This window comes from Hylobates moloch, unplaced genomic scaffold, assembly GCF_009828535.3.
Source record: "Hylobates moloch isolate HMO894 unplaced genomic scaffold, HMol_V3 SCAFFOLD_14, whole genome shotgun sequence".
NCBI classification, from domain to species: domain Eukaryota; kingdom Metazoa; phylum Chordata; class Mammalia; order Primates; family Hylobatidae; genus Hylobates; species Hylobates moloch.
Window position 1 is genome coordinate 7,842,847 of NW_026652289.1, and position 24,122 is coordinate 7,866,968.

Genomic DNA, 24,122 nt, shown 5'->3' on the forward strand with positions numbered 1-24,122 from the left:
CTGCCAGGACTTGCTCAGCTTGGCCCTCATGCTCTCCCCAGCCCGTTTTCAACTCTTGCCTCCCAACTTCTCCCAACTTCACCCTCGTGTTCCAGGCCTTCTGCTCTCTGCTCCCCTGACCATGAGGACTTCTTGGGACTCATATTCATCTCAGATTGCAATCACTTTCCCTCCCTCCTTTGTCGACATACCTCCTTCCCGTCATTCAGTTCTCAGTTCAAGTGTGACTTCCTCAGGGAGTCCTTCTGTAACTCCTGTTACTTGGCTTATTCCCTGTGGGAGTTTTTTATTTGTTTGCAGGATTGTTTAGTTAATTTCCATCTCCCTATGGAGTGTGGACTGGCCTGGAGTTTAACACATAGGTAGCAGGTGTTCAATATGATTTATGGCATGAGAGTTTAATGAGATAGTACCCTCCCCTCTCCCATGACTTCTAGCAGCTAACTCCTCCCTGCAAGGACTTCCTCAGCCTAGGGATTGAAGGTCAGGGTGGAAACGGCTGCCTTTCTGGCTGCCATTTTCAAGGTCCTGCTGTCTTTCCAAGCTTTGGCTGGAGAAGAGGGAAATGTCACTAGCAGATGGGGTGTTACCATCTCCCATGCACACTGGTATCTACAGTCATAAGAGATCCTCACGATGACTCAAATGTCAGGTAGGATCATTATCCTCCTTGTTTCTTAACTTGCAAAAAGAGGCCCTGAGACATTGACTTATCCATGACCACACAGCTTGTGAGTGACAAAACTAAGGTGAGAAAGAGGTCCCAGGAACTTAACACGTGTTTCTTTGTCACTGTGCTCCAGTGCCTTGCTGTAGCAGACACCCAGACAAGGAATGGCAATGACAGCACAAAGAAGATGGGAGTGTCCCCTGCCTTCTTCATTCTCCTCTTAGTCTTTGAGAATTTCCATTGGCTACATTTCCTAGTGGTCACTGTCGAGTTCTCTGGAGGCAGATTCTGAGATGGATTTTAAGGGATAGGATGTTTGTTAAGGGGTGCCCTTGAGATCGACACCAGTGGAAGTGAGGACAAGAAAAGTTTGAGTGGGCAGAGGTGGGAGCTGAGCAGTGATGCAGAGGAGACAGCCTCAGCGGACGCCATGGAAGCTCAGAAGCTAAAAGGGCTTAGCAGCATTGTTCAGCATTGGGTTAAAATGACCCAGTGCTACCTTTATACACCTGCCTGGATCTGTCAGTTGTGGGATGCCCTAGTCAGGCATCTCTCTGCAACTGCAGCCACTTCTGAAGGGTATAATAGCCCTCCTGGCAGCTGCGGCCATGTGTCCTTCATCAAGAGGGGATCTGGGCAGGTGCCATTGTACCTGCCACGCTAATTTTGGCTTCCTGCATTCTCTTCTTATTTACTGATTCTGCCCTTTCCCCTATTCCTTCCCCCACTTATTCACTCACCAATTAATCAATCTGGAAAGAGTTTTCCTGAACGAGTCTCTAGTATTATGTGGCCTGGTGGTGCAGGGGTGGCGATGTGCCTGGGTATATAGGATTCTTGGCCTGGGATACTTGACACTGAGGGGATTATGTGGCTTAAGTAGTTAACAATAAAGAATGAAGATAAAAGGAATTTAGCCTTTTCCATTGTAGTTTTTATTTTCCAACCCCTCCAGTTCCAATTCTTGTGAGCAAAGTTCCTACCAAACTGAGTGACTACGTAATATTTATCCTTGCAAAATGCCCAGCCGCAATAGGACCCATGTCCTGAAGACCTTGCTTCTGTTCAGCAATTTTTTTCTTTGTCAAGGGCTTCAGTGCATGCTTGATTTCTCCTATCAAGGGAGGCACAACGGATAGCACCTCCCTCCTCAAACTGAGAGGACATGGAGAGGTTGGTCCCATGCCTGAGGCCACGGTGCCCACTCGCGGTACAGCAGGAGGAAATGGAGGTTGTTCAACACTCAAGTCTGTTCACCCTCCAGGCTTTTGGGAAGAAGGAGGCCAGGCAGGGGGATAATACCCTTCTGTGTGATGGTTTAATTTTTGTGCAAATATCTGGAGTCCTCTTAGTATCCAATTAGATTATTCATGCTGTAAAACTTGAGATAATTGGCTATCCTTTTGGAGTCAGAAGGGTTTCCTTTTAGAGTCAGAAGGTTTGTTGGAACCTCCAGGGAGGCAGAAAGCAGGCAGCAGCAGAAGAAGTCAGCAAAAAGCTCCAAGGAGGTTTATTTAACGTATCATCATCATCATCGTCATCACAATTATTATTATTCATTTTTTGCCTCTCTGGAAAGACGGGGCTCCAGTTTCCATTGAGTGAAGCTTTAAGCTGGCTCATATCTTAACCCACCTACTCTCTGCTCTCCTGCACTCCAATCTGCTGAGATATCTGTAAATGCGTGCCACCAACTATGGTGTTCAGACAGTCTGAAGATTATTTCAACCGGACCGGAGATTGATCTTAGTTTTCCGCAAGTAGAAACAAGCTCAAGTCAGCTCAGCAACTTACTCGACTTGGAGCCACTCTTTTTTGTTTCTTTCTCTTCTTTCCCGTTGCAAACTCCTAATCTCTCTTGGCATCAGGACTTGGTCTCTCGCTGTAGGACCTGCACCAATGGATACCACTCAACCAAAGTGACCCTGGGACAGAGCCAGTATAAACACGGTCCCTTGTGAGTCAAACGTCTGGGATAAGTGAACAAACACTGGGCTGAAAACCTGGGACTGGGCGGTTGTTTAAGAGCTATCACCTGCTCCTTGGTTCTCATTGTAGCACAGGGCTGGCTGGGTCAGGGGTGCATGTCTCGTCCAGAACCACACAGAGGCCAACATTTTATCAACGTTCACCAACCAAGTAAACATTTGACCAGCTTACTTTTTCCTGGCTTTGCTCAACTTGATAACAGAGAAAGTGTTGTGGAGAGAAAAGGGTGGCAGTGTAGCAGAAATAACTGCTCTAATCTCAGCAGTGGGAGGATTCGCTGCTTGGCCTTCCTCATGGGTGGGAAAGAACATTTCTCATCCAAATCAAGAGTGGTCTTTTCCACCCAGTGAAGCTGCTGTGTTTGACTTTGTTGAGGATGTGGGAGGAACTATTTAATTACTATAATGTGGGAAAGACTGAGCAAAAAGATTGTTTAACAGCCCAAACGATTGAGATGGTCCAATTAAAGAGCTGACCCTTCAGTCTTCTCATGATTCCTGCCATTCCTGAAAGATCTACTTTCCTTGCTTGCAGGACATTTATGAGGCCAGCACCTCCTGAGGAAATGCAGGAGTTTAGCTTATAACTAAACTCCTTAGTTAGAAATAGGATTGTCAATATATTGGTAACAAGGGATCCAGAGAGTATTATAGTAGACAGACTGGGTGCTCAATCAAAAATTGTGCTTCTGTTTCATGAGCGTCTTTAGGAAGTGGGAATGTTGAGATGGGAAAGATACAAAAAATTAGAGAAGATGTTTGTGGAGGAGATTTTCCCTCCCAGCCAGGTCATAAACTCCTGGGTTGAATCTCTCTATAAATTCCTATTTGCGTTAGGAGATCAACTGGGGATGTAACATGTCAGAAGGAATCCAACCCATATTTCACAAACACGTGAGAGAGAGTGAAGTGGCTAATGACCAACATCTTTAGCGACAACTTGAGTAATACAGAGCTGACATTTTTTTCCTGGGGCAAAAGACCTGCCAACAGCTGCTCTTGGAGATATTCCAAGGCTGGCCCATCAGAGTGCAAAGAGCAAGTCAGGGAAAGAAACTGAGGGTAATAAATATACCTTGGTCTTTTCAGGATCCTTATAGAAACAGGTTCACTGCCAAAACATGACAGTTTCCAATCTTATTGTACTTGTCTGTGATTAGAAGAAGGTCACCAATTTGATGCATTGGAGAACACGAGAGTATATGATCAAAAGGAGAACAAGTGAGTGGGATGAGGGCAGCCTTCCTGTCTTGCCCAGGTGGCAACGATGACCTGCAAGGAAATATTTGCAAGCTCTGAGAAATTAAAGCAGAAGAAATAAAAATCAAGGGCTTACGGTGTTTGACGGAGTAAAAAGTTCAATAAACGCCCTTTCAAGTCAGAATGATCATTCATGCCATCAATATTTAATACTTCTTAGGTGCCAGCAGCAACCTAAGCATTAGGGATAAAATAAGAAGAGAGGGTGTCTTTGCAGTCACTGAGCTAAAATATTGCTCTATGGATAGGGGCTAATTGAAGACATGGATACCACAATGGTGTGCATTTTTTCAAGAGTTTTACCAGGCTTCAAACCTTTTGGTGGAGAGCGTACAAGGTTTAAGAGTAAGACGTTTAATGCTCAACTGCTTGAATAACTTCAAGTGCAAAGACCCCAACTTCCGAAATGTCCCTTTAAGCCTCCTGACCTCTTCAAGGCTAAGGTTCTTAATTTTGCTATATCCAGAGGAATGGGACCACTTGGTCACTCATGGGGCAATGCAGCCTCTCCCACATGGGTGCCTGGAGCAGCAGTGACTATCTATGACTTCACTTCTCTGCCCTCACTTGGGGCCTGTTGCCTTTGGCCCTTGGTCTAAGCCCTGCCCATATATGTCCTCTGGCTCAAGCTCTGATGATCACATGAGACGCTTTTCCTTAGACCCAAAAACAGGATTGTTGGTCAGCTAGCAGAGTGGGCTGGTGGCCCCCTGGCAAGGATGCCGGCTGTGACTCAAAGGCATCAGGATTGGGCAAGGGAAAACCCCTTTAGGGAAATCAATGAAGGTCCTTGGGGGAAAAGAATGGAGACTTGTGGTGGGGAATTGGCGACTCTGGACAAAAATAGACCTGGAAGAAAAGCAAAGGCGTCACTACCAGGAACCAGGTCTGCTGGGAAGTGCTGGGGGAAGGCCAACCAGGAGCACCTGGTCAGGAAGCCAAGGGCACTGCAGCCTCTGTGCTCTGAAGCCATCATAGGCTGGGTAAGAAGGTGTGTGGTTACTGGGACTCTGTGTTCCATACCCGTACCCCAAAAAGAACAAGGTATCTGACAGTCCTTCGTGATCTTCTGAGGATGGCAGATCAGAGTACTGGAATTTGAGATCTACCCAGATAATCTGGAAGGTGTGGGTATCCTTTTGGAGAGGAGGTGGTGCTTCTCCCCCACCCCATGTGAAGGGATGTCATTATATATTTTTGTTGTCTCTTTGCTTCCTCTTTTCTCTTATTTATTAATTGCTTGAAATCATGGGCAGGCAGGAGGGTATTAGTTTTTCCATTGATCTTCGTACTTTATTTTCCACATACACCTTAAGAGAATAAGGAAAAATCTATCTATCATTGTGTATTTTTGTAAGCTAATATCTAAATGTTTTCTTAAGTTTTAGAAAGTTCATTTCTTGGTTAAAAAAAAGACAAATATGCATTACTCTATATGATGAAATAAAGGAATGATTGGTGACAATTAAATAAATGTTATGTGATTTGATAAAACAGGTTTACTGAATGAAACACACCAACTCTAAAAGGAATCTCCTAAGATTATCTGCACATTTTATGTAATGTGTCTTAAAGAATTTGGTAGTTCCACAAAGCATTCTATTCACATTTATGAGAACAAATGACACTAATCTAAATGGCTTTGGCTGTTCTACATTCAGAATATCACAAAACAGGTCTAAACATTATTTTTAACACCAAGCTTCACCATTAGCAGAAGTATCCCTCAGTTAGGGAAAGGCTGGAGGCCCTGCGGCTTAGTGGGCCTTGATTAATCATGAAGATAGTCTTTTGAGACAATATTTCGATTCCTTTTGTAGAACGCCAGTTGTGTATTTCAACTAGGGTAATGAGCCGCAGAAATAGTTAAAGTAGATGAGGGGCACCAGTGTTCTACAGTGGGGAAAGGACTATTCTGAATGCAAGCTCACTCTCAGATCAGTTTTAGAAAGGTTACTGTCTTATCATATGTCCTTTGAAGGCAGACTCTGAGAGCTGAGTGCCGAGGTTTATTGGGGAGTGTTCTTGGGAGATACACATGTAAGGGAGTGAGGATGGCAGAACTGGGCAGAGAGAGAAACTGACCTGTGATGGTGCTATCACTGAGATCTCAGTTGCTTCCACAGGAGCTCCATAACTGGAATGATCCGTCAGAGTTTTCCCAAATTGAAGGAAAGGGGCTGGACCTACATACCCATGCAGAAGCCAGTCATTGGTGACACTCGTCCCCTGGGAGGGGGCACACACTTGAGATAGGCAGGTCTCTGTGTCATTGTTGGCCCCTGCTGCTGATGGGTTGGACGTGCGGCAGCAGCCAAAGCTAGATCAGCCTTGATGAGAGGGAGGCCTTGCTGTTGGGTCCAGGCACAACCTCAATCTCCTTCTCTGTCACCTTAGCTACTCTGTGAGCTCCTTGTGCCAGAATTGAGGTGGCTGGTCATAGCTGGCTGAGTCATTCTGTCTATCTGTACCATGGTGCCTCTTACAGACTAACTTTTGTCCCTCCGCTTTCAAATGTGTGGGTTGAAGCCTTAACCTCCAATATGACCATATTTGAAGATAGGGCCTTTAAAGAGGTAATTAAGATTAAATGAGGTTGTAAGAGTAGCACACTAATCCAGTATGACTGATGTCCTTATAAGAAGGGGGAGATGCACCAGGGATGTGTGCACACGAAGGAAAGACCAGGTGAGGAAACAGTGAAAAGGTGGCTGTCTGCAAGCCAAGGAAAGAGGCCTCAGGAGAAATCTATATCAGTCCTACATGAAGGGGAACTACTTCTGGTCTTTTTTGCTGATACATAAGGAAAAGTACACATTTCCAGGTCAACGGCAGCACCCCTGTGCACACCACGTTCTAAAGGCTGTGTTAATCTCTCTTTGCCACGTACGGCACAGTTGCTACAATGCAGGCTACTACTTGCTTGAGTTTGTGACAGCCCATTGTCATCTCCATGACCCTCTGATTTCTGTAGTGGCCAGACTGATGGATTTGTTGCTGGAAAATAGGGTCCCAATCCAGATCTCAAAAGAGGATTCTTGTATCTCATGCAGGAAAGAATTCAAGGCAAGTCACAGAGAGCAGTGAAAGAAGCAAGTTTATTAGAAACTACTCCATTACAGAGTAGGGTATTCTCAGGAAGCAAGCAGAGGAATGTATCAACTTTAAGTTTAATTTTTTATATAGGGGTCTCGTCTATGTAGAGACTAAACTAAGTTGTGCCCACATACGGGTGGGCTGACAGCATGACAAAATTATTCTGTTGATTTAAATAAAACTATCCTTGACATTTTAGTGTGTAAGTACATCAAAGCGTAACTGTAATTATCTTGGAAACATATACGAGTATTGGGACATCTGGACTTTTTGTTATTGTAGGAGTGTGTCCTTGTAGCATCACTAAGCTGCTTCCTTAGCTGTAAACATCTCAGGACCATGGGTCGTGACTGGCAAGAAATGTGCCTTGCCAGTTTTAAGATGGAATTGATTTAAAAATGGTGTCACTTTGGCTCTCCTGGGCTCCTGCTTCCCTAACATATTAAATTGGGATATAGCAATGATACCACCCCTGCCTTATTCAAATTTTTGCTGGTACCACTAAGCTCCATTGTTTTCCGGGGGATGCGTTTTGTTTTTTTTTAAATTATTTTGGCCAAGGACAGGAGTTGGGTTTCTATTTGGCTTTCCCCAGTATTAAAACTCTTATGCTACCGGTCAAGGTTCCAGTGTGAGACTTCTGACAACCACCAAGCATTTTCATTCCAACTCTCTATTGAGTGATTAGGAAAACAACCACTCAGTGTTCTATGAGTCAAACAAATCCACTGTAAGCTAGACCTGGGCCAGGACTTCATGTATTACCTGGGTCCCGTATGTCCCCAGCTATCAGTGTCAATTCAGACTCTATGACCAACAATCCTACAAGGTCTGGGCATTCTCCTTATTCCAATGCATGCTTACTTGAGCTCATGACCCTAGGCTTCAGAGTCCCCATTGGGACTGAACCCCATGCGCCTGCAGCAGTAGTCCACTCACTAGCGTGTCCTTTACTGATCCCCTCCCCTTCCCAGCACTTGTTCCCCTCTCCTTCACTGTGCTTCCTGGATCCCTGCCCAAGAAACTGCTTGCATAGGAAATCTTTGTCCAGAGGTCCACTTTCAGGGGATCCCAAACTAAGATATGTGGAGTCTTCTGCAAAGTTGGGACAGTAGTATCCATTCGGTTGCAGCAATGCCAGACTTAGCTCTAACGTCTGAGTTAAAGCATTTGCCACAAAGTTGTATTCCTCACTCTCCTTATTCCCTGCCACCACAGGACACTTGTTTCCCTTGAGGGGAGGAAGTTCCCGCCTTTCTTTGGAAAAGGTGACCCATCCATAATACACTTCTTAGCAGATCTAGGGAGGGAGAAAGAACCTGCATGAGAGTAAAGGGTGCAGGCATGTGAGTGCACAGGGAGGTCTGGAGCACCAAGCTTGGGAATGCCTTTGGGCTGTCTTTGCTTTGACCGTGCGCCTTGCTGTACATAACAGGTAAGGGCAGGCCACATACTTTAGTTTTCCTCCAGGTGCCTTGCACAACGCTAAGCCTATAGAAGGCACCTACTGACTATTTGTCTTATAACTGAGCAAGAGCTTTGGGATTTGCCCTGTGCCCACTTGGCACAGCAGTGGGCCTCTGTGGGAGGGACTGAAAATCACCTGGAGATTTCCTTTAAAACACACACACACACACACACACACACACACACACACACAATTGTGCCCCTCCCAGGATCTGTACCTTCCTGCCTGGGGAAAAGGCACCTGTGGGGGCCAGTAGGCATGAATCAGTCCACATCCCGAGGTGTGTACAAAAGAGAAATCTGTGTTTTTCATTTACTTAAATGTTATTTCAAGAGAACAATTTCTTCACCAAGCTGGATCATTTCCTGAAAGTTCCTCTTTGTAAAGGGCTGAATTCGGACCTCCTAAAATTCTTCTGTTGAAGTTCTAACTTCCAGTACCTCAGAATGTGATGGTCTCTGGAGACAGGACCACTAAAGAGGCAACTAAGTTACCATGAGATCATTAGAGTGGGCCCTAAATCCATATGATCAGTGTTGTAATGAGGATATTAGGACACAGACAGGCACAGAGGGAAGCCTGTGTGAAGACACAGGCAGAAGACAGCCATCTACAAGCCAAGGAGAGAGGGAGGCCTCAGAAATAGCCAAGTGACACCTTGATCTTGGACTTCTGACCCCTAGAACTGCTACAAAAAAAAAGTCTGTTGTTGAAGCCACCCAGTCTGTGGTATTGTTGGGGCAGCCCTAGCAAACCAAGGCACTTCCCTTACTCTGTGACCAGATGATGGTCTCAGGGACACATGTAGGTTGTGGAAGTGCTGAGTGGAGTGGGGGCAGGAGTGGATCCTCTGGTCCTCATTGGGCCTCATCACATCAGTCTATATACATTACAGTCCATTGGCTGGCCCTCGGCTCGGGGCAATCAGGCCTGAGGTTCAAAGCCCCATTTGGGGTGAAGACACCTTTCTCAAGTACCTAAGAGGACCAGGCAGCTGCCGCCTTCCTGGGACCTTGCTGACCTATCCCAGTCTCCTCCCCACATCCCAAGAGAATATCTCCCTGACCTAGGGAAAACTGCCTTATCTGGGGAAATATTCCTTCTGTTTATTGGTCCAGTATTTTTTGTTTCTACTCTGATCTGGTTTGGCTCTGTGTCTCCATCCAAATCTCATGTTGAATTGTAATCCCCAGTGTTGAGAGAGGGACGTGGTGGGAGGTGATTGGCTCATGGGGGGTGGACTTCTCCTTTTGTTGTTCTTGTGATAGTGAGTTCTCATGAGATCTGATCATTTAAAAGTGTGTGGCACTTTCCCCTTGTCTCTCTCTCTCTCTCTCCTGCTCCACTATGGTAAAACGTGCTTCCCCTTCACCTTCTGCCATGATTGTAAGTTTCTTGAGGCCTCCCAGTCATGCATCCTGGTAAGCCTGCAGAACTGTGAGTCAATTAAACCTCTTTTCTTCATCAATTACCCAGTTTCAGGTAGTTCTTTATAGCAATAATGGGCTAATACATACCCCTAACCCCTTTTATTTTGCCAGCTCAGTAGATTCTCTGAAATCCCCCAGGGGCTTAGACTTCCAGAAGACCAAAGCTAGGCAATTTCTGCCTTTATTTCTACTGCATCCCACCAGGGGACAGTGAACACAGAGCGCGCTCACTTTTTAAATAAGGGACAGGAATAGGACGATGAAAACCTCTGGCATCCACACCTAATTGACTTTTCCCAGGTGATTGGAGAATGCCTCTCTGTCTCTCCATCTAGAGCTCTAGGGAGGGGGTACCCCAGCATAGGAACTTCACAAGGGAAGTGCTCAGTGGGTGTTGGATGGCTCACCCCATAATGGTTGGCAGAGCATGAGAGGGGAACACACTGGTTTGGATTTGGGGCATGGGCAGGTGGACTCAGATGAGACCAGGGCTCTCATGAGGGTGCAGCTGTGCAAATTAAGCACTTCCCCAGGCCTCAGCAGCCTTGGGGTGCAAATAGGTCACAGCATGTTAAAAAAAAATCAGGCTCAGCTCCTACTCACTTTTCCAGGACCTCTTTCATGTGCCTCCATCCCTCCCAGAGATCTCTTGGTGTCCTCTGATTGGGCTCTTGTGCTCATTACCAAGGGCATCCAAGTCAAGTTGCGATGTGGTTCTGTATTCTCCTCCCCAGTCAGGTCTGGCTCATGGAGGGCACTTTTTACCATGAACACTGTCAAAGCCACCACCATGACTGATCCTTATTATTAGGGGCTGCTGTTGCCTATGACGTATGCCAATGGCTGAGAAGAAGCTGGGTAGTGGGTTGAATGGTGACCCCCAAAAGATACATCCGAGTCCTAATCCCCAGTACCTGTGAATGTGACTTCATTTGGAAAAAAACATCTTTGCAGATATAATTAAGAAAAGGATCTCCAGATGAGATCATCCTGGTTTGATTATATGGGCCCCAAATCCAATGACAGGAGTCTTCAGAAGAGACAGAAGAGAAAACACAGACAGAAAGAAGAGATTGGAGTGACACAGCCACAAGCCAGTGGATGCCTGGAGAGACCAGAAGCTGGAGGAGGCAAATGGCAGATTCTCCTCTTGAGTCTCCAGAGGGTGCCATGGCCCTGTGGACCCTTTGACTTCAGATTGCTGGCCTCCAGAACTGTGAGAGAATACATTTCTGTTGTTTTAAGTCACCCTATTTGTGTTAATTTGTTGCTGCAGCCACCACCGTCCCAAGGGAAGGTACTGATGTTGTGTGGGAAGCTGTTTCTGCCCCATGGCTGCGGCAGACTCTGACTCTCCACTCACCCTCATGGCTCCATTCCAAGTGGAGTGGGGAGAATACTCCCCCTATGGGGAATTGAACTCCTCAGCTGCAACCAATGCTCCTAGTACTGGATGTATCTGTAGATTCTCCCGCTTCTTTGACTAAGTTTCTCTCCAGCCACAGCCCTGCAGCAGGTCTGGGTGGAAGGTCAGCTGGAGCAGGTGATGACTAGCATGGACTCCAGATGACTCTTGTCCACTGTCAGGGCCTGATGTCCCCGACGATGACCTAATGGCATGACAAGTCACCAGTTCAGCTGCCACAGGGGCCGGCGGGTTCTGTGAAGGAGGAATGGGGGTGGTGTGGCAGAGGGGACAGGGAATCCCAGCTGCAGGGGCAGCGGCAGCTCCTCCCCTCCATGGAGCCATGAGATCATGTAGGCCCAAAGCGGTCAAGTCTCCAGGATCCAGACATCAGTGTGAACTTTCTCAATGTTTAGACGTTGGCTCAAAACATTTTAAAAAAACATACGCCCTCTACAAGGGACCTTTGCTCAAAGGATCTCAGTGGGAATCTTTATATTCTTAGGGACCCACGGATGGCCTCAGGTTGCTAGAAATTGCTAAAGAACACACAGACCTAAGAAATGTTTTGTGGTTTTTGTTGTTGTTGTTTTTTTTTTTTCTGGGGAGGGTCTCTGTAGACTACATCAGTGTTCAGAGAATCCAAAATATTGGGAGTCCCTGCCTTATGATGAGGTATTTTGTTTGTTCATTTTCTTTTTTTTTTTTTTTTTTTTTTTGTTTTTGAGACGGAGTCTTCCTCTGTCGCCCAGGCTGGAGTGCAGTGGCGCGATCTCGGCTCACTGCAACCTCCGCCTCCCGGGTTCAAGCCATTCTCCTGCCTCAGCCTCTCCGAGTAGCTGGGACTACAGGCCTCCGCCACCACGCCCGGCTAATTTTTTGTATTTTTTAGTAGAGAGGGGGTTTCACCGTGGTCTCGATATCCTGACCTCATGATCCGCCCGAAAGGCTTCTTGAGCCTATGCACAAATATCTCCTGGAAATTCTTCCCTTTGTTGGGTCTGAACTTGTATGCATGTTGCTTAGGTTCAAGCCCCTGGCTGCCTGTGGTTTTTCTAAGTGTGGGCCAGAGAAGGTTCTAGAATAATCAGTGAGATTAACGCCGTACATTGGTGCTTTTGAACTGGGGCATATGTCCCCACAGGGCGGCTACAGGAGAACTGTGGGTACAGCTTTCTGGGGCACCATTTTTTTTAGGTTTCGGGCAATTATTAATGCTACATTTAATATAAAATAGACATGGGTATAGCATGGACAGAAATGTAAAATTCTCATGAATTATTAAGATAAATACAAGACTTCAAAAACATTCCATGCAAGTTATGGGGCTGCTTCGAGCTATGCCTCCAGACCCCTGGTGCTCATTTGCCCTCCTCCGCAGCTAGAGGGACCCAGTAGAACATTCTGAGAAGCTCTTCCCTACATAGCACCAGGGACTTGGCAAAACTTTATCTACTCTTAATGGTCCATGGTTTACCCATGTTCCTTTACGAAAGGAGCTGAGGAGGCGACAGGCATTTGGGGCTCTGTAGAAATTTAGTTTAAAGTATGGTGCAAAGATTCACAGCCTCAGGGACTCCTGGAGTCACCTGGAGATCTCTTGGCAGGACCTTCGTCTCTAGGATCATTTATGTTATGTGGGAGACCAGATCAAGTACACCCTGGCATGGACTTCCCCTGAGGCTGTGCTGGAGCCTGGCTTCTGTGTCTGTCCTGGCATCTGCCCAGCGGCCTTCAACACAGTAAGGGCCTAAATTGGGCCTTCACACTTGACACTGGCCGACGTGCCTGCCTTGTTGTTATCCTAACTGAGTCCTGAGATGAAGCATGTTCTATGCTAAGCACATCATCTAAAATACATTCTCAGTTTCAGACAGAAAATGCAGCCCCAGAAGAATATACTGCATTAAGATCTGCATTCACAGCTACCTCTAAGTATTGGAAACTGTATAACTTGGTGTTGCTTGCCAAGTGTATTTAAGCTCCCATGACTGTAGAAGATTGGCATTGACTCAGGGATCTTGCAATAACAGCTCATAGTTTGGTGGGAGGAAATAAAACTCAGTGATTTAACTAAACTACTCTCTTTTAAACAGGACCCTCCACTTTTCCACCAGTTTGTCCACCGGTGAAAAGGAGAAGCCAGCCAAGAACCAGGTTTGTGCTGATATTTTCTTGAGCCGTTTTGCTAGAAGTTAACAGAGGCTGGGCTCCTGGCTCCACTGCTTCTCTTCCTGGCTGTGCAACCTCAGGCAATATTCCTATTACCTGCCCTCAGCTTCCATTTCCGCATCTGTAAAGTGGAGATGATAGAAATCCAATGGTGATAACAGCTGCAAGAATTAATTAAACTGGCATACATAAATTTCTTATCAGGGTGCCCAGCACATTAGAAGTGATTAATAATTCTGAGATTTTATTTTTTCACTTGATCATACAGCAGCTTCTGGCTACCTTGATCAGAAGGTTGATGAAGGCAATGAAACAAAGATGGAAAAACACATCACACAGGTAAGTGCCTGTGCTCTTCGGCCTCCAGAGTGACACAGGTGCCTGGAAGGCATGTTAGGTTGGGGTGGAGCCAGGGGAGGGGTCCAGCCAGAAAGAGGATCTGGGATGAAAGGCTGTTGCTGCCTTCAGAAAGCTCAGTGACTGGGGAGACAAACATGTTTCAAACAAGGGGCCATAATGGCATTTGTCATATTGTAAACTAGAGGCTTATAGAAGATGCTAAGAGAGGTTTGGAGAGTGCTGTGGTTTGAATGTCTCCTCCAAAATTCATGTTAAAATTTAATTGCCAGTGTGACAGTATTTAGAGGTGATGAGGCCACGAGAGCTCCACTCTCAAGAATTGAATAATGTTGTTACTGCAGGAGTAGGTTAGTTATCATGAGAGTAGGCTGCTTATACTAGTGAATTTGGCTCCTTCTTGCTCTCTTGCTCTCTCATGCTGTCTTGCCTTCCACCTTCCGCCATGGGGTTGACACACCAACAAAGGCCCTTACCAGATGCCAGCATCTTGATATTGGACTTCCCAGCCTTCAGAACTGTGAGCATACATTTCTTTTCTTTATAAATTACCCAGCCTGTGTTTATAGAAACACAAAACGGATAGAAAGTTGGTACTGAGAATTGAGGCAGTTACTATAACAAATACCTGAAAATGTGAAAGTAGCTTTGGAACTGGGCAATCGATAGAGGTTGAAAAAACTTGGAAGAGTAGGCTAGAAAAAGCCTAGATTTCCATAAACAGAGTAGTAAGGACAATTTTGGAGAGGGCTCAGAAGAAGAGGAGAGCTGTAAAGAGAGTATGAAACTTCTTACAGATTACTTGAGTGGCCATGATCAGAATGTTGATAGAAATGCTGAGAGTAAAGGCCATTCTGATGAGGTCTCAGGTGGAAAAAGAGGGTATCTTTTTGGACACTGGAGTAAAGAGCATCCTTGTTATGAAATGGCAAAGAGCTTGGTCAAATTGTGTCCATGCCCAAGGGATTTATAGAAAGTGGAATTTAAGAGTGTCCGACTAGAATATCTAGTAGAAGAAATTTCTAAGCAAAATATTGGAGGAGTTGTGCAGCTACTTTTAACTGCATATAGTAAGATCCAAGAAGGAAAAAATGACTTAAAGATAGAATTTATAATTTAAAACAAAAGCAGAACAGAAAAATTTTTTAAATTTTCAGCCTGACCATTTAAAGAAAGAAAATGTATTCACATGAGGAAACCAAGGGTGTGGCCAACAAACCGTTGGGTAAGGAGACTCGTACAGATGGAAGGGGTCATCAAGACAGTGGAAGAATGACCCCAAAGGCATTTCAGAGATCTTCAAAGCTGCCCTCAATCACAGGTCCAGAGCTCTCAGAGGACAGAATGGTTTTTGGGGATGGGCCTGGATGCCCTCTACAGGCTCACTGTCCAGGACCACCTTGGGTCTCTGTTTTTACATCCTGGTGCAGTGATTTTCTGCTGCTCCAGCTGTGGTTCAAGTGGCCCCAGTTGTGGCTCAATCAACTGCTCCAAAAGGTATAAGCTGTAGACATTGGCAGCATCTACATGGTGCTAATTCTGCAGGCATGTAGAATGTAAGAGCTGTGGGGCACAGTGACCTCCACCTAGATTTTAAAGGCTGTCACAGTCAACCTGGGGGCCCAGGCAAAGACTTGTCATGGAGACAGAGCCATCACAGGGAGCTCTATTAGGGCAATGCTGAGTCGAAATGTGGAGCTGGAGCTGCTACAGGGGCTGTGCTGTGCCTAGTGAATCAAGGGTCACTTCTGAGACCCCAGAACTGTAGAGCTACCAGCTTGAAATATTAACCTGGAAGAGCTGCTGGTGCCACACTCCAACCCGTGAGACCTGCTAGGTAGACTGAACTCAGCAAAGCCATAGGAGCAAGGATGCCTGAGTTCCTGGGAGCCCAACTCCTGCCCCAGAGTGCCCAGGACATAGAGTCAAAGCAGATTATTCTGGAGCTTCATGTTGTTCTCTCTGTTGGATTTTAGATTTATTAATACCTGGGACCAGTCATCTCTTTCTTCTTGCCTATTCTTCCCTTTTGGAATGGGAATATCTATCTTATGTCTGTCCCATCATTGTATTTTGGAAGCATGTAACTTGTTAATTTCACAGGTTATAGCTGGAGAGGAATTTGCCTCAGGATGAATCATGCCTTGAGTCTCCCCGATTTCTAATTCAGATGGGACTCTGGGCTTTGGACTTTTGAGTTGGTGCTGAAATGATTTAAGACTTCTGGGGCATCAAGATAGAATGAATGCATTTTGTATGTCAGAAAAACATTAGTTTGGGGGGCCATGGTTGGAATGCTGTGGTTTGAATGTCCCCTCCTGCCTTACTCTGTTTTCTGTTGCTAAAATTGAATAACTGAGACTGGATAATTTATAAAGAAAATAAATTCATGACTTACAGTTCTGAGGAAATCCAAGGTTGAGTGGCCACATCTGGTGAGGGCCTTCTTGCTGGTAGGGACCCTCTGGAGAATCCCAGTATGGCTCAAGACATCACATGGCAAGGGTGTGAAAATGAGAGCCACGCTGGCTTTTAAACAGACTCGTTCCTGTGACAGCCCATTAATCCATTAATTCATGTATGGATTAATCTTCTCATGAAGGCAGAACTCTCATGACTCACTCACCTCTTAAAGGCCCCACCTATTAATACTGCTACATTGAGACTTTTCAACATACTTTTTGAAGGGGACAAATAATCAAAACACAGCACTTCCTAAACTTGTGTTGAAATGTAATGGCCATTGTGATGGTATTAAGAGGTGGGACCATTAGGAGGTAATTAAGCCATGAAGGCTTCACCATCATGAATAGAATAATGTCATTATTGCAGGAGTAGGTTAGTTATCATGAGAGTGAGCTTGTTATAAAAGCAAGTTTGGCCATCTCCCACTCTCCTTTGCTCTCTTGTCCTCTGCCTGGGGATGACACAGCATGAAGGCACTCACCAGATGCCAGCACCTTGACATTGGACTTCCCAGACTTCAGAGCTGTGAGAATAAATTTTATAAATATCTTTTCTTTATGAATTACCTACTGTATGGTAATCATGCAACACAAAATGGATTAACAGAGGAATTGAGGGCACAATCTGGAAGGAAAGAAGGTGAACTTCAGCAACATGGAGAGCAAAGCACAGGACTAGGAGGCAGGAGTGTGGGGAGACCCAGTGGAGAGAGTACAGGGAGAAGAAAGGGAAGAGGTATGTGAAGGCAAGACTGGCCTTGGAAGGAAGTAGAGCTCATCGCAGGTTTTGAGCTTCTTCACAAGTGGAAGGAGGGGAATAAAACACCTGGCACAGGCAGCTGACAGAAGTACAGGGAGGCAGATGAGACGAACTGGGTCAGGACAAACTTTAAGCCTGTCCCAGGGCTGGAGCACAGCGCTGGATCAAGGGAACTGATGGATTCTAGTCCTGGGGGTTATCATAACATACATCATCCTGAGACCAAGGTCCCCAAGTGGCTCCAGTTCTGAAGTATATGAACCTTTGCATCCTGCTTTGAATGAAATCCTCAAAGCGCCCCAGATTTCTTCCATATACCTGTCTTACTGTACATCCAGTTCCCTCTGACTAGGCTAGACCATGGGCCTTTGAGGGTGACATTGTGATTGACAGTGACATCCATTAGACCTGGAGAAACAGGGTCTGAGTCACTGGCTCAGCCCAGGAATTAGAATTTGATGAAGATGCTGCTGGATGTAAGGACAGTCTGACTGTAGGAACGAGCTTCCATGAGTATAATGAGAAGGTTGGGGCATATTATTAGTGCAAATCCACCAGCTAGAAGGCTGAACTAGCAGGAAACAGAGCCAGAGGGTCCCACAGTCTTGCTTCTGAAAGTGTGATCTGAGCACCAGCAGCACAGACATACCCTAAAAGATTTCATAAATGCAGTCTTAGGCCCACGGCAGACTTTTTGAATCAAAAATTGAATTTAAACAGGATTGCCAGGTAATTCATCTGTATTGTCAAAAGTTTTGAGGAGCTCTGTGTTGGAGAGCCTCTATGAAGGTAGGCTAAGAGAATCATGAAATAATACTAGCTAACAGTCAATTGTGAGCTAGAAAATGTTATACAATCTTTATAAATATTTAAGCTTTACAGCAAGGTCCCCAACCACTGCCCCCTGCCGGGCCACAGATGGGTACCAGTCCCGGACTCTTAGTAACCGGGCCACACAGGAGGAGTTGAGTGATGGGTGAGCGAGGGAAGCTTTATCTCTGTTTATAGTCATCCCCCACCCCCTTGTTCACATTACTGCCCGAGCTCCACCTCCTGTCAAATCAGTGACGGCATTAGATTCTCATAGCAAACTCTATTTAGAACTGCACATGCAAGGGGTCTAGGTTGCATACTGCTTATGAGAATCTTATGCCTTATGATCTGTCACTGTCTCCCATCACCCCCAGGTGTGACTGACTAGTTGCAGGAAAACAAGCTCAGGGCTCCCACTGATTCTACATTTTGGTGAGTTGTATAATTATTTCATTATATATTACAATGTAATAATAGAAATAAAGTACACAATAAAAGTAATGCACTTGAGTCATCCTGAAACCTTCCCCACCACCACACCCCTGGTCCATGGGAAAATTGTCTTCCACGAAACCACTCCCGGGTTCCAAAAAGGTTGGGAAGCACTACTTTACAGCACCTCTGTAAAAATATATGCCCATTTTCCAAAAAAGGACACGGAGACAGAGAAAAGTTTCTTGCCCTGGGTCTGGTTGCTGGTGAGTGACATTGCTGGGTATTCACACACTGCCGGACTCTAGTGACTGCTGCTCAGAGGAGGGTGTTTGGCTGCAAAGAAGAGAAAACATGACTAACAGTGGTTTAAACTTGGATTAATTGTTACTGAAATGAGGAGTCAGGAAGGGCAGTTTGGGGGTTGATTTAGCAGCCAGGTGAGGCTGAGTTGCTGTGTCCACATCTCTGAACTTTCCCTCATGGCTAAAAGACACCTCTGGTTTCAAGCCTCAGGTCCTCCACTGGCTCTTATAGGAGGTAGAGGTTGGAGAGGATGGTGAGAGAGCTCTTTCGCCATGCTTTCCTTCTTTCTTTCTTTCTTTTTTTTTTTGTTTAGACGGAGTCTCGCTCTGTCGCCCAGGCTGGAGAGCAGTGGCATGATCTCTGTTCACTGCAAGCTCCACCTCCTGGGTTCACGCCATTCTCCTGCCTCAGCCTCCTGAGTAGCTGGGACTACAGGTGCCCGCCACCACGACTGGCTAATTTTTAAATATTTTTAGTAGAGACAGGATTTCACCGTGTTAGCCAGGATGGTCTTGATCTCCTGACCTCGTGATCCACCCGCCTAGGCCTCCCAAAGTGCTGGGATTACAGGTGTGAGCCACCACGCCTGGCCCATTCTTTCTTTCTATCAGGGAGGAAACACCACTCCCAGACTCCTCCTGGCAGATTCCCTCTTGGCACGAAGCCTGGAACGCGTCACACGGTCAGCCTAACTGTAAAGGGTGCTGAGGAAGAGAGTTTCTCCTTTCTTCCACTTGAGAGGGGAGGTGTGCATGGGAGGAGGAAGTTGGGAAAGGGTTTAGGGAAGGGATCCAAGCAGGTTTTGCCCTGACCAACTTTGTGACCTTGGGGAGGCCACTTTACTTTCTTTAACCGTAAAATGAGGGACTTGGACTGAAAGAGATCTAAAGCCTCTTTTCCATGTAGAGGAATTTATTCTGGAACATCAAGACCCTTTGACATACCCAACATCCACATGCAAAAGGATGACTGACTGGTGCCGTCCCTGACCTTGGGAATTTGAAGCACCTGGGAGCTGGTTGATCTGCTTGGATGGTTTCTCTTCCTCCAGGCTGTAGAATCAAAAGTGTGTCCTGAGCAGCTGGGCTTGCAAGCACTTCAGGGACCACTGATTAAAGTGTGAGGCAGAGCTGCTGCTGTTAATGGTCACTGAGGTGGCTTTATTAACCCAGCTGCCTTGCGGAAGGTAGCGTGGGACTCAGGAGGTCACATGGTGGACAGAACAAAAGACTGTGTGTGTTTAAGTTGAGCTTTCTGGTTATTTGGGGTAGGGTGTTCCCCCTTTGTCCTTCTTTTTTCTTGATTCATGTCTAAGATGGGTTGTTACATCTACCTGTCCACAGTTGCTTATGAGGTCAGACTCTGAGAGTAACAAACCTGGCTTTGAATACCAGCTCAGCCACTTGCCAGCTAGCAAACACTGGGCAATTTGTTCGGCCTCATTTAAGCCTCAATTTCATGATCTGTAAAAAGGTATAATGATATTTCACAGGAGTGTTGCGATGATGAAATAATATGATGTGTGTGTCATGTAAAGGCTGAAATTGAGGCGTGGTATAGTGTGCTGCCTTCAAATCTGGTCAAATCAGCAGTACCTCTACTGACCTACCCACAAGAGCCTCTCTCCATTCTACTCCTGCAGATAAGGCTCCAGTCAAGCAACCCACCTTATCAAGTGGACCAGGCACAGCTCCTATTACCCCTGAGTAGTGGGTATCAGTTTCCTGCTAACCTTGGAATTGTTCAAAGCCCATCACATTCTCCTGCAGGAACCAGGGGGCACCTCACCCTCTTGTTGCTACAAAGCTTGCCACCCACAGCCCCTGCCTGTTCACCCTGCTCCTGAGGGCAACCCCTGTGTGGCCAGCATCCCATGCTGTGTTCACCTCTCCCAAGCTGCGAGTGTATGTGAATAATAACTGCCGTCAATCGCATCTGTTAAGCGTCGAGTGTAATGTGTTTGGTCATCCTAAATTCTAGTGTGGAATGTCTCCCTCACAGTGGTGTGAACAAGAGGGAATGAAAACAACGTGTAAAATATTTAGACACTGCAAGATACACATTTAGAGCCTGGCAAATGTTAGTTAAGGACATTATTGCTATTATTTTGCAAAAGGGTAATAATTTGGCTTTCTTTTAACAAAATTTGTTTGGGCAGAATGCTTAGCTCATAGTGTTATTCTTAGGTTCCTCCAAACAGCTTCTCTGGAATTTTCTTTCCCTCATTAGCAATTATAAAGATATCCTAATGCTTTGCACCAAGTGGCAGCTACATGCTTGAGACCAACACTGAAAATCAGTCATGGAATCATTGCATGTCTGAACAAGGGCCACAAGAGGAGGCACAGATGGGTCAATGGACTTGAGCAGAGCCACCCAGCAAATTCAGTGTCGGAGTATGGAAACTAGATGTCCTGATCCAACCATCCTTCCCTGCACCCTCCCATCTAGGCTAATGAGGAGAAATGTAATCAACTGTGGTAATTGCAGGCAAAGATGAGCAACACTTGGTAAAGCAATATGTGTACTTGAGTTGGCCATACGGAAAATCCAGTGCAGGATATGGGGGTGAATGGTCAGTTGCTGTGTGTCATTGGTGGGATGGAATCTATGGCCTTCTTGGCTATTCTTTACATGAAACATTTCCTGAGGGTGATGGTCCAGTTAAAAGTCCTCTTAAAGATAAAATAAAACTAACTCAAACCAGTATGTCACACTTCACCAGTCTGGTGTCTCAACCAGGGAAGCCCATGCCAAGATGAGAAAGAAGTCCGCCCTTCCCCTGGCTGAGCTGTGGCTCCTCCTTATCAGTTCCTATTAGGAGAAGCTATGTTCCCCTTAGGCTAGAGGACTTCACATTCTGGACACTGGCAGCTCAGGGGAGCTCTGTTGCACCACCACTGTGGCCCCAGAACCTGTTGTTGCTGTCCAAATCCGGGGAGTCTGAGGAAATGTCCCATCCTCACTGCTGCTAATAGTGATTGGCAGGCTAATGCAACATGTCCAGCTTTACCACACTCTCCCACTGTCCCCAGTGGCTGCTTTTTGTGGTGATGCAAGTAAACACCATCCGCCTGAGAAGGAGTGGCATAAACTGAGCCTTTATCTCTGGTCCTTGCCCTGCTCCATGGTGCAGATCCCACTTTGGGCTCAGCCAAGAGTGGGTCATATCATAATTGGATTAGATCCCAATGTTATTGTTTTATAGGAACTCACACAACCATTTCTCCAGGATGCAAGGCTGCCATCAGGATGGCTGGGCTGCTGAATTTTCTGGCATCAGGAACCTACAAGACCTAGAACTGCTGTCACCTTCTTATGCCACCACACCTTCTTCTATGGTAAATGTTAGCTCATTCAATTAATTAAAACATACAAGCAAGGTGCTTTTTATTTAGTGCACACTTATATGGGCACTATGAATATAGGAGGAAAGATGGAGAATCCAGCCTTCACAGAGCCAGTATTCCCAGTGTTACTGCCATTCCCTGCCATGGGCTAAGATCAAGATCAGCTCCATTTGCACAGGTTTTATGCAAAGGGAAGAATTTCTTTTTCTGTAGGATCTATCTTATCCTCCTCTGCAAACTCCCAGGGTTTCTATCAGCAATTAGCACACTATGTAGCACCAGGCAAGCTGGGAGGTTGGCAGGAGGGGGCTATGTCAGAGGACAGTGCCGGAACTCCACCTCCCTATACAGCCAGGGCCAGCCTGGTTCCGGCACAATGTCCCGTTTCATGAGAGTTCATTTCCTCTGCATCATGTCTATGCACAGAGGTAAGCAACCAGGAATTTCTCTGTGCTCCCTGTAGAAAATCCCCATCTCAGATTACCTTGGCATCTCCATATGCAGATGCTTGTCAGGGGCCCAGTCCAGGCTGCTTGAATAGAATTGGCTGGGCTCCCTTTGTCCACTGATGAGATTAAGGAATAATGTAAGAGAGGAGCAGTCACACCATTACACTCTATTAGCCTGCTTTATGTTGGATCACTGAACCCCCCACCTTAGGTGCCACCCACCATTCTACCCCCTTAGCTACCTACAAACCCACTCTGGGGTAATGGGGTGTATCTAGTTTAAAATCTGTTCACAAATTCTTTGAAACCCTCTTGAAAAGGTGTAACCTACTCTCCTCCTCTTGAGTGTGGCTGGACTTAGTGACTTACTGTTAATGAATAGGTGTGGGGAGGAAGCAACATGAGATACTAGGCAATAAAAGATTCTGTGGTTTCCTGTTTATTTTCTCTCTTGAATTACTCTCTCTGAATGATGCTAGCTAGCTTCCTTTGCCTGAGAATCTCTACAAAGAGGAGCATCTGAGGAGGAAATGAGAACTCCAGCCAGAAACCAGCAATAAATTGAGGGCTCCTATGAGCAATGCATTCTCCAGCCCCAATCAAGCCTTTGGATGACTGCAGCTCCTGCCAGCATTTTGATTGCACTTCATGAAAGACTTTGAGTCAGAGCCACCTACCTAAGCCACTCCAAAATTCCTGACCGTCAAAAACTTTGAGATAATAAATGTTTGTTGTTTTAAGCTGCTACCTCTTAAGGTAGTTTTTAATATAGCAGTAGATTACTAATATAAGGCACTACTATATTCTCAAAAACTTCTGAGAATCTTACCGCAAACCACCAGCTTTATTACTATCAGGGTATCATAATGACAGGTTGTAAGTTTACAACTTGTATTAGTCTAGTTAACACTTGTGTTAATCAGGCTAGTTAACACTAGCCACTGTAACAGACAAGACCCCCCACCCTCGCCCCCGCCAAATCACAGTGGTTTAACAGGGTAAAAGCTTAGTTTTCCTCTGTGAGAAGTCCAGTGTAGCTAAAACATCTGGGCAAATTGTAGACCAAGATCACTGAGGAGGGGAGGGAGGAATGGAAGAATTGACTATCTTGGTCAGAAAATGCCACACATCATCCATGCTGACACCCTGTTGGCCCAAATCAATTACTGCCACCAACCTAACTAGCTGGAAGGCTGCTGGGAAATGTGGGGGAGTCCCAGGAATATTTGACAACTCCTATTGTCACTGCCACACAACCCTATTTGGGTTTTCTAATTTAAAAGCCAGAAAATACATGGCTTTAAAGAAATATGTAATCCATGTTTGCACTTCCTGCACCAGCCTGGGGGTTAAAATGAGAAGCATATTCATCGTAATAAACATTATTCTTTAGATTTTATCAATAATTATTATTGCTGCCTCTCAAATCCTCATCTCAAATTGCTTTTCTGGGAATCCCCAGGGAATGTCTCCTGGGCATTTGAGACAAACGTAATTAGATACCACAAGGAGTTGCCTTTTCCTTCTTCTCTCCTTTTGGGCAGTGTCCATTGCTGCACTCTCTGCCAATGCCACTATGAGCAGAAGTCTGCCTGTCAGTGATGAGCAAGCACTGTGCTTCCAGCACAATACAAACAGACTGAGCTCCCTGAGAGATGGAATGACTGCGTCTCTCCCCCTTGTGTCTTGCTTGGTCCCCTG

The 24,122-nt window shown here is 45.8% G+C and overlaps 1 long non-coding RNA gene across 1 annotated transcript; it reads left to right on the forward strand.

The window, feature by feature from the left end:
- The first annotated feature begins 470 nt into the window (after positions 1-470).
- LOC131381141 (uncharacterized) lies at positions 471-20,450 on the forward strand. The gene is made up of 6 exons (XR_009209628.1): positions 471-652; positions 13,414-13,474; positions 13,758-13,828; positions 14,315-14,366; positions 15,004-15,071; positions 20,265-20,450. It is a non-coding gene; the product is annotated as an uncharacterized LOC131381141 (long non-coding RNA).
- Positions 20,451-24,122: the final 3,672 nt, after the last annotated feature.